Source organism: Leucopleurus acutus (genome assembly GCF_964270905.1).
Source record: "Leucopleurus acutus genome assembly, chromosome: 18".
Classification (NCBI taxonomy): Eukaryota; Metazoa; Chordata; class Mammalia; order Artiodactyla; family Delphinidae; genus Leucopleurus; species Leucopleurus acutus.
In genome coordinates, this window is record NC_139160.1 from 58,768,860 (window position 1) to 58,780,492 (window position 11,633).

Here is an 11,633-nt window from a genome sequence, read left to right on the forward strand (position 1 = left end):
CTGGCCTAGCTGATAGCATAAGAAGTCATACAAAAACTAATAAGACCTAAATAAAGGTGAAACTCATATCATGCTTCTGTATGGTGATTCTTATACAGAAGCTTAACAGAAAGTTTATGGTATTTTGAGTAAAATGTGAAGTCTTGAATTAGCCAGGTTCGGTGTTGATTCTGGTTTTGCTGCTTATACAGTATACTACCTTGCTATGTGGCTTAATATCTATGAGCTTCAATTTATTTATTTATTATTATTATTATTTTTGGAACTATAGTGCTTTTATTACCAGAATGTACAAAACATTGGTCCCTTTATAATTCTGCAATACTGCCTCAGATTCCCACAGTTTCAAACAACTTGTCTTTTAAATTTCCATAACATCCGTTTAGCATAAATGATTTTGTTGCTGTTCACAGTAGAAGACAGTCTTTAGCTTTGATGGTTCAGACCTAATTAAACAGAAATGGCTAACTTTGGGCCTAAGATAAATGTGGTATAGAAAGAAGAGCACAGATCCCTACCAATACACATAAACCATACTCCATTCAAATAGTCCTGGGACCTTACTGAACGGACTTTCAAATAAGTAAGCCTCCCATTAAAAAACATTTTAAAATGTACTGTCTGATAAACTCAAAATACAAAAAATGCAGTATCACCAATTATGTGCATTTTCTAGGATTCGTTTTAAAATTCAGGCTAATGTTTAACAATAGCATTTCAGTTAAATTATGGCATTGGAAAAGGTTATACTTCTGAGGAGGGATCACATAAACATGCTTTTTGGGAGAAGATATGTTTGGAAAACAACAGTAATGAATAATTAATATTGCTTTAACATTTCTAAAATCACATAAAAATGATCATCTTTGATTGCCATTTCAGTAAGTTTCGATACAGGGTATGTTACTGTCCACTTACTAGTAACCAAAACACACATAGAAGACTTGTAACAAATATTCAGAATCTATTATTTTCATGAGCTAAACATTTCTGAGACTTTAAGATTCATGTTTGAACATACAGTACTGCAATGTTGGCTACATAAAATACAATAAATAGAAGATCTTTTTCAGAGGAAGTTCAATCATCAGAGGCTGTATTGCATTTAAGGATTTAACACTGGCTATATACAGAAGGGAAAGCATTTCACTTTGAAATTCTTTACATTACTGGAGCTCTCATTTTAATATGGCAACATATAGCAGCTTACCATTCTCACACTTAAAAATCAAGAGGAATAGTGCTACTCTTTTATCCTTCGGTTCCCAGTGACAAATAATGCAGTAATTACACCTCTGGTTTTCAGTTCCTCTCGAATGACATTTATTAACAGAGAGAAACCCGATGCTTTAGCTGAAATTTGGCAGCCCAAGAAGTGCACTAACTGCTCCAGAACATCCCTCATGGTCTAGAAACAGTGCTTTCAGTTGACCTTTTGACCAGTAATCCAGGACATATGCCAAAAGTTTCATCGAGAGAGAATTGATACGTAAAGTTCCAACGAAGACAACTCTTTATTTTCTCATTAACAGCACACATTCGTGCCACAGAACCAATGTTGTTGGTGATAGTAACTAACGTAGCTCTTGCTAGATCTTCTTTACCAACAGATTCTCGCTGCTTCTTATAAATCATATTCCCAAAACTAGATGCTACAGCCCAGCCAGACAGACCAAATCTCTCAAAATCTCCTCTGTAAATATCACGGACCAGCTTGTCAGCTTGGGTGCTCTCACCTTTGGATGCCATTTCAAGAGCCTCTTCAAAACTTTCACAGCCAGTCAATAAACTACATAAACCCAGAAAGGTACCCCCTCCAAGGCTTGTTCCAGTTCGTTTATAGTTGTCTTTGGAATGCACTGCTAAAATACTGACCCCGGAACCAATGATCACTACCAGCAGTGGTTAGGGATCAGCCAGATTGAAAGGCATCTTTTGGCATCTCTCAGGTTCTGAGGCCTTAGCAAAATAATAGCACTCTGCTTGTCCATTGAAACTGACAGAATCTATGTACAGCAAGCCCTTTACAAGGCAGTCAGGTTCATCCAGTTTGTGCAGGTGGAGGTTTCCAACTGTGCGAAAACCGTTTTCAAACTTGTCAGCACCACCTCCTGTAGCACGTAGCACTGTGTGTAGTGTTGAGAAGTTTTTCGCTCTTCCCCTTTGGATAAAAGCAGGCAGGTCCTGGGTTGGAAATCTGATAAAGTGCAGGTTCCCTCTCCGGCCAAAAAGTGTTAAATCTTTTAGTTCAAGGCGTGCAGCCCGAATACCAGTGGATCCACAGGCTACATTAGAAGTCAGATATTTTCAGATACTTTTTAAGCTCTCAACTTCTTCTTGTTCTTCCTTTGCTGTGATATCGATAGGTTCAAAATATGAGAGCTTTACTAGAATTCCTCCGATGTCCATGCCAAACCATGGGAAAGAGGGTTTCTTGGCATCCTTGATCTTCATGGAGTCGGCCTGAGCGGCCAGAGGCAGCCTCGGGCCCTCCCCTGGGGCCGGGCGGGGCGGGGGCACCTGAGATGAGGCCCGGCCCAGGGGGCGGCCCCCCTACGCCCACGAGGGGCGGCCCAGACCGAGCGAGCAGGGGAAGCGGGGAGGGGGCCCCCGCCGCCACCGCCGCCGCTCCAAACAGAAGGCCCCGGTCCCCCGAGCCGCCGCCCAATTTATCTATTATTTACACGTAGGATTTTTGAGGACTGAGTTACACATAGGTTTGTTGAGAAAATAGTATATGTGAAATAGCTTTTTCAGTGTTCACTGAATTTATGTTTTAAGAAATCTTAAAAGCAAGAAATGAATATATCAAACCGCAAATCTGATTTTGAGGACTATATAGAAAATCTTCCACCAGAGCCCGAGAAACATGAGCCTAAGAAATATGTGATCTAACTTATAAGGGGGGAAAAGGTATCGTGTAAATAGTTTTATGAGACCAGGTTTGTTTCACTTGTTGTGGTGGTTTTGTGTCTAAATGAAGGACTGAAGTCCATTTTTGCCTCCTTGGAATCAACAAGGAAAATCAACAAGGAAAATCACATGGTCATATTGGGGAGAGTTTTCCTTCCCCGTCAGAAGAACCTGTTTTGACATTAAAGTTCTCTCATTAGAGCTGAACCACTCTCCTTCATTCACCTCCCTCTGTTCAGAAAAAATACTCCTGTCGTAGATCTCAAAGAAATCAGGTTTCATCTGAAGCAGAATAAATGATTTAAGAAACTGGATTATTTTAAGAGAAAATTGGTTTGGCATAGTAAATAATATTAGTAAGAAAGTAAAAGTATCTTATTGTACCTACCCAATTTTTCAGACTTCCCCTGATAAATATTCTTCTAAAATTATTAGATTTACTCAGAAATCACATTTCTTTTATAAACATTTCTTTGTAAAACACCAAACTATCTTCAGTTTGCTCTGAATCACTGTTGTCCTACCTAGAGTCTAAGTAATTTGCCAATGAATACATTATAACGTAAGTATTATAGAGTACAGTATTATAATGGCTTGTGTCACAATAGAAGGTAAGTGTTCCATCCCATTCACGTTGCAATTTGACAACTTCCTGAAGCAGTTGTTGACAAAATAGCACGTATGAAAGGAAGCTTACTTACCCTTTAGCCCTTTGGTACAATCAAAAGAACACAACTGTTTAACAAGGGAAGAATTAAAGTTTGAACAGCAGTGCTCTGTCTGGGGGGAATTCTAGTATTGCTTATGAAAGATATTCAGGGAGACACCTATAAAAACACAAGTCGACTGAAATTTGTAAATTAATTTAGCAATTGCTATGACAAATCTAAGGGCATGGAGCTAGCTAATAAAATGTGTCCGTCATGGAGGCTTTAAATAAAAGTGGAAGAGAGCAGTTATTGTAGACTTTAATGGTGCTGCAATATTTAATCTTTTCTTCTAGACATGACCTTGTATAATAAATCCCAGGTTGTTTTCTGAGAAAGGAGAACTTATTACAGCTATACAGCTGTCATATTTCCAATATTTTTCTCTTTTACCTTTATGTCAAATGTTTTCAGGATTTTTAAATTCATATGATAATAAAACCATTAGAGTTTTATTCTCTTTATGGAGAGATGGAAGTACACACATTAAACAGAGGATATGAACAAAGTCTTAAATTTTCCACAAGCTATATTAAAAATGATTTCCTCTGGAAAAATAGATACCCACTTAGGAATACGAATAACTGTAAATTAAAAAATGGATTAAATTTCGCAGGCTATCTATTTACCAATTTAACAAAACAAATATAAGTATATGCTTTGTTTCCACTTCAGTAAAATCTATTGATGTGATAATTAAATGATGGCCTGATATTTTATTTCAACCTAAACTAAGCTTTCATATTTCCAACAATACGTATTATAACACAGAAGATAAATAAGGCTGCCACCTGCAAATCATTATAGTTTAAAATAGTCAATAGTCCTATCAAGGTAAAATATTTAGAATAATTTTAAATATACCAAATACTCATGCACACATAAACAGATACATACACATACATAAACATATATGTATATATGTGAGAAACACACATCTTAAGGATAATCTTGGAGAGTTTTAATTAGTAAAGAGTAGTATTTGCCTTACAGAGATTCTTTTATTTTTATACCAGAAGATACATCCTTTAGAAACAATTTTGGTTTTCAACTCTGGATCTCAGTATTTCAGAGTTGGAAAAGTAAATGTCTTTAATGCCTTTTAAAGTAAATGTATTTAATCCCATTACATACTAGGGCTTCAGTTGTCTCTATCATATTTACATCAGAGGTCAACCTGCTTTTCCTGGTCCAGTGCATCCCAAGGCCACTTGGTCTATCGTTGTACATCTCAGAGTGTTGGGCATTTTTCCCTTGATGCATGCCTCCTCCTCTACATTCTTCATGTCAATTAGATTATCATCTGGTCAGAGCTGCTGTTGAATGTCCATCCTCCTTATTATAGACATTAATCTAAAGATAGTTAATATATATTCTGAGTTACAGATCTAGAAAGCAAGGCAATTGTCTGTTCTCTGCTGAATTGTCACCCATATGCCACTTTAGTAGCTATAATTGAAAAGTGTAATGAACATGTACCTCTCCAGCTTGTTGGATTGCAATAGATATATATGCACGCATATATGTCTCTCTGTGTATATATGTGTATACATACTAGTATGTATTATATAATATATATAATATGTACTATATATTATATGAATCAACCCTTCTCCCTTAATATTTATTCTTTGTTTATTTTTATTTAGTTTTAAGGATGTAGCTGTAGTAAGAGTATATGTAAATGATAATCAACAGATGAAGGAGTTTTTATTACCTAATGTCTAATGGCATTAAAACTGTCATTAGTGCTGCCTGTTTGTACTGTGTTTCTAATTCATACTTATACATGTAATTGTGTGTAGCTGAAGACTGCCAACTTAAGATACCATTCACCTTTAGTGGAAGACGTACACTCATATTCCCCTTTTATTTTCTTATCTTTTATTATTGACCCGGTGAAATTCATTGCCTAATTTTACCCTTACTATGAATGCCCACCGTACCTAACAAAGGGATGAAGTAGAAGCTCTAAAACACAAACATTCCCGTTTTCTTTTTCTTTTTTTTCACAGCGGGGTAGTGTTGCAGTTGAACTCTTGATCCATCTCTGAAGTCCAACTGCCTGCATTCACTGGGAACACGGTCACACGGTCAACGGGATAAAAAGTGACCATAAATGTGCTATAGACTGGGAGTCACCCACTCTGATTAGAATTTTGAATAATGAGGAGGAGACAGTCATGAGGAGATTTAGTATCAGGTTTTTCTAGAAGGAGGAAACCACAACACATGCAAAGGCCACGGAAAGGAAATAACCTAGGTGTATATGAGTATCAGAAAGAGGTTCATAGACTGCAGTTTGGTGTGTGAGGGGCAGAGGGCTAGGAGGTGAGGTGGGTGAATGAAGCATGGGTCTTCTCTGTTCTCTCTTCTAGCTGTGGGAAGAAGTGTGGATTTATTTCAAGGCAATGGAATGCAGCCGGAGGGTTTTCAAGAGAGGAAGGAGCAATCTGATGTGTGTGGTAAAATCTCACACTGACTGCTGTGTGGAGAATGGATTATAGGAGTGGAAATGAGAAGGCAAAGACGAGCATTAAGAAGCAGTTCCAGCTATCCTGATGTGAGGGAGTGGTGTCTTGGTTAGAAAGTCGGAGGATATATTTGGCAACATCAATTTACTTGGGAACATTTCTCCCGGAGAAAATCTCAGACTTAGTAATTTAATTAGTGTATGATGCTAATTAATGCATTACACCGTGGTCCTGCTGCACAGGGTGAGAGGTTAGAAGGGTGAGCAGGGTTCAACACAGCCTTTGACAACTGGTATTAGTATATCAGACTGTGGCTATATGACATCATGTCACATATCTAAGATTTGAATGGCATAATATACAGGATTTTATATTTTTTTCCTCATTCTGTTTTCTTCCACAAACAGAATGGTTTATTTTCACCCTGAAACACATAGTGGCAGTTGCAACCAGTTTGAAAGTTTCAGCAATCCTGGGAGGAATGGAAAAGCAGAACTTTGGAAAATAAACTGAAATGTTTTGAGTATTCTCACAACGTTATAAGGTTGTAGGGGAAGAAAATAGTCACTTCTTATAAGAACAGTCGTTTGGTTACTGATCATTAAATTACAAGTTTCCAAGTGATGGGTATTAAAATCTTGTAGGTAATATTGATTTGGATATAACTTTAATAACGATGATTGATAGTATTGTAAGTGAATAAAAATATTCATTCACCTATACATTTCCTAGGAAAAACAGGAGGTGAATGTTCTGTTTGTTTCCACAGATATTTATTGAGCATTTATTAAATATCAGTGCTAGACAGGGCCATCAAGGATTTTACAGTTCTTTGAGGGGCTATAGGTATGTAACCTGATCATTTGAATATAATGTGGAAAGGGATTAAAAAAATAAAGGAAGACAAAAGAGTACCCCAGGGCACAGCGATGAAAACAATTGTTCCAACCTCTACTTTCAGGGAGGACTTGGTAGAAGAGATGGTGCCTGAGTTGACTAAAGAAACGAGTAAGAGTAGCAGGTGAGAAAAAGTGGTAAGGGCTTCCCTGACAGGGGGCAGCATAAGTAAAAGAAGGGTGACCTGAAAAGTACGTTGTGGAAAATAAAATGACAGATAATTACGTAGTATCAGAGAATGCTTAGGAGCAGTGAGATTTGATGCTGTAAAAGTATCTGAGGAGGAATTTGTATTCATTGACTTCATTCTGTCTGTGATAGGGATTCTCTGAAGAGTTACATGCAGGTGAAGTTTCAAGGATATATTAATATCCCCCCATAGAGAAAATTAAAAATCATATTATCGTTAAGCAGTGCTTTTACATATAATTTACACTATATTAATCATGGCCAAATCTACACAAAAGCTTGGAACATGTATATTTAATAATAATGACTGAAATGTATATATGCGTATGCATATATAGTTATATACACACGTGTATAAAAATTTATAAACATGCATATGCATATACATACATTTTTTGAGATTAGAAATAGATGCTGAACTCTGCCCCGAATTCTTTACATAACTTTTTTATGTCTCCATATAACATTGTAGTTGATGATCTTTTTACACTATTCATAGCTGCCAAAGCTGTTTCTTAAATATGTGTAAACTATAGTTAAAGGGGATTAGCTACAAAATTCTAGAGATAGGATTCCTGCTCATGCTGAGTTCACTCTAAATCTAGCATTTGCTAGATTTAGATTTGCTATGGCTTCTTAATTTACCAGACATTCAATAGCAGTACTTAGTGTATTAGTTTGCGAGAGCTGATGTACCACAAACTGGGTGGTTGCTTCAATGAAACGTTCAGAGACAGAGTTAAATAGGCAAGTGGGACTTTATTCAGGACTGTTACAATAAGGATGAGGGATTGAACTCAACTCTGTTGAAACAAAAAGCAGGAGAGTTTTCCACACCAGAGTAGCTAGTGGAAAAGTACTAGAAGACAGTAGAGGGTAGGTTGGTGAATGTGATTTGATCATCAGTGTTTGCCAGTTGGTGCTTTCTAAAGTCTGGCCCCTGCTCCCCAAAAGAGGCTGGGGATGTTAGAACCTATCTTTATTCTTGGCGCTTACACTTCAGAAGGGTGGCTCCCAGGTCCCTGAGAAAGATACTCCTGGCTTGTGAAAGTGGCAAGAAGAAGGGAGAAGATTTACGTCTCAAAGGGGTAGGGAAGGAATTCCTAATTGCCAGTTTTCTAAAATAAATGTGCTAAGATAAGGAAGCTCAGGGGCCTGTAGTCAGGAAGAAACCTGTTTAAAATTTAGTCAAGCGGAGGAGAACCTTAAGGACCTGTCGTTCAGCTTAAACAACAGACGTTTCTCATCTCACAGTTCTGGAGGCTAGAAGTGTGAGATCAAGGTGTTAGTAGCATTGGTTCCTTCTTAGGGCTGTGAAGGAGAATCTATTCCAGGCCTTTCTCTTAGGTGGTTCGCTGGCAATCTTTGGTGTTTTTTGGCTTCTGCTGCATTATCCTGATCTCTGCCTTCATCTTCACGTGGTGTTCTTCCCCTGTGCCTATGTCCAAATATCCCCTTTTAACAAGGACACTGGACTTAATTGGATTTGGTGTCCACCCTCCTCCAGCGTGACCTCATCTTGACTAATGATATCTGCCACAGTCCTATTTTCAAATAATGTCACATTCTGAGGCACTGGGGGTTAGGACATCAAATTATAAACACAGTTCAACCCTTAACTCTGAGTATGTATGAGTTAAAGGACACATTTAATAACCCAAATGGTTCCAGACATATTGAGAATTAACACCTAAATAGATTCCTGCTGCAATGTATGACTATGAGTCATCTGGGTTCAGTTATAATGAAATGTAGTGTTTATTATAACTGATGTTTATATTAGTTATAATATTATACATATATAATATATAACATTATACATGTATAGTCTCTGATTAATAAACTCTTAATTTTAGAGAGACTGCCTACCAATAAATGTTCAGTATTAACCACTTAGTAAAATTTTCGTGGTTATGTCTGAAAATGGAGAGTAGTTTTCCCCTGCCATATATTTAATATTTGTATATGAATATTTTATTATTAGGTGCTTTAAAACTCTGACTTGATTTTTACAGGATTTTGGCTTATGCAGTTAAATCCCAATTAATGCATATGAGGTACTTTTCCAATTAAAAGTAAAATCAAGAAAGAAAAAAACATGGTTAATTTTCCCAGCTATATAGCCTTCTTAGTTTAATTCAAATAATATTGATCAGAAAGGCGATGCCTATGTTATTTCAGTGAAATACTTTGTATCTCTTTGTAAGTATTATTGTGCTTGTTATTTTGAGTTCACACAGGTTTTTATAAAAGTAAAGTGTGAGTCGTTCTATCATACTTAACTACAATGAAAAGCTGTTGCTTAAGCCTGTTTTATTTTTCTTCTCTGTGTCTAAGGGGTACTCAAGTTCAGTAGGAGATGAGAAAAGAACAAGGCGGTGATGGAGCTGCGGGAGGTAGAGCAGGAGGGTGTGACTGATTATGTCAACAGCAGAAGCAAACTTGGAAGAGGAAGCGGGGAACAGAACAGCAGTTAAAGATGTTTCAGCACAACACAGTAGATGAAAACTGTTTTATAGAGGGGCGAACTGAGTGGGAAGAAAGGAAGTTTTTGATAAAAAAGAATAGTTTTCTCAAGTTTCTTAGAAAGGAAAAAGGAAAGTAAAATACCACTTTTGGAAGCAATTTGTGATATAGGAGTAATTGGATAGTCTTTAAAATAGGAAGCGGCAGTGATGTGGTAACTGTTTTTTGCCTAGGTTAATACGGTTATACCTAAATCAAGTTTCCTTTAAATAATTTAATTTAAAATGACTGAAATGAGACTTAAGAGTCTTAGCTGAAAAGCAGTTGGTATTGAAAGGGACAGGAGTTTAATACTGGATCACTAAAAGCCATGAGTAGAAAGTGAATGAAAGAGCCTTCTGGAAAGAGGAAATGTTGAGTACAAGAAGGCCAGTGGATTTTGTTTATTCTTATATTGTAGTTTAAAGTGTTCACTCTTGTGTTGAAGTTTAAAGTGTTTATTTCAAGGTCTGTTACTGAAGTCCTTTGCTAAAAACAAAACATAGGGAAAATAGGGACTTCCCTGGTGGTCCAGTGGTTAAAACTTCGCCTTCCAATGCAGGGGGTGAGGGTTCCATCCCTGGTTGGGGAGCTAAGATCCTACATGCCTCGCGGCCAAAAACCAAAATGTAAAGCAAGCAATATTGTAACAAATTCAATAAAGACTTCAAAAATGGTCCACATCAGAAAAAAAAAAAAAAAAGGGAAAATAAAATCCAAAAAACTGGTATCTGGTCCTGGCCTAACATGGACTCCTTAGCCTGTATATTTTTTTTATTTAGCAAGGTGGTTTTCTTAATATGTATAAACAAATTAGACTTCCAGAGCACTGGCCTGATTGAGACTATTTGACAATGCTTGTAGTATACTACTCTTTAAAGAGCTACATGGATTGTTTATACCACATTAGATCCTGGGCTTTTTCTCTAAAGTATCTTGATCTTTCTGAATTTCATAAAATTAGTTTAGAAAACAGTAGAATCATTGTTCAGTCATTCATCATGGGTTTTGCTGATGAAGGTTTTGCTTCACTTTGAAATGGTCTGGTCTGGATATGTATGGAAGTTGCTTAGCTAAGCAAATATTGGGGGATAAAAAAGCTCAGGCAAGTATTAGTTAATGAATAACATGAAACATCTGAATCTGAACTACTGTGCGACAACAACAGCAGATGGAACTACTTCATAGTTAAATATGAATATGGGGCAAGTCCTGCTTGACGACCTGAGGATCAGCAGAACCTGATAAATATTTCCTAAAATATTCATTTGTGATCATTTAATCTTTGTATAAATGAGGATTAGATGGCAGTTTTTAGATGTTGAAGCGGGTGATGTTCTTTTGAGGCGACTGTGCTATGATATCTTAAATGCGTGATACTTTTGGGAAACCAAGAGTATTTTCAGTAGGACATTTTAATGTTTGGTGGTTTCAGAGAGTATTAGATTCCAAATGCAGATTATATGACTAAATCTCAGGGGAATAGTTTGAGATTGGAACAGTTGTGCTTAAATACATGTGTATTAAGTTCATATTGTAGAGTCAAGCTCTTACTGATTTCTAATAATGATGATTTCATCTTATTGTTGAATCGTGTGATGGTCCATGTTTGAAAAAGAAAGGGGGGAATCTATATATAGTCTTACAGTTTTATATAGAGAGATAAGAAACAGGAAATGTATATTTAGATATTGAATTAACTCTACAGTCAGATACAGACTTTTCAAACATAGAAGAAATGTATATGCATGATACGTGTATATTTTACAGAGTAAGACTCTTCATCAGAGTCTTACATAAGTCTTACTCTTCATAAGAAGAAGGTGTTAAAAGGCCTGTGAAACTTTGATGAAAAATATAGTCATTTTAATATGTGAGTTTTATGAAGTTCCCCTTCTCTCCAGTGTTTTTATTTTTTTTTATCATTTCTCTTTAGTTGTATACTTTT

The 11,633-nt window shown here is 36.6% G+C and overlaps 1 pseudogene across 1 annotated transcript; it reads right to left on the reverse strand.

The window, feature by feature from the left end:
- Positions 1 to 1,349: 1,349 nt before the first annotated feature.
- LOC309974585 (pantothenate kinase 3-like) lies at positions 1,350 to 2,454 on the reverse strand (annotated as a pseudogene). Its single transcript has one exon. The product of its transcript is annotated as a pantothenate kinase 3-like (transcript).
- Positions 2,455 to 11,633: the final 9,179 nt, after the last annotated feature.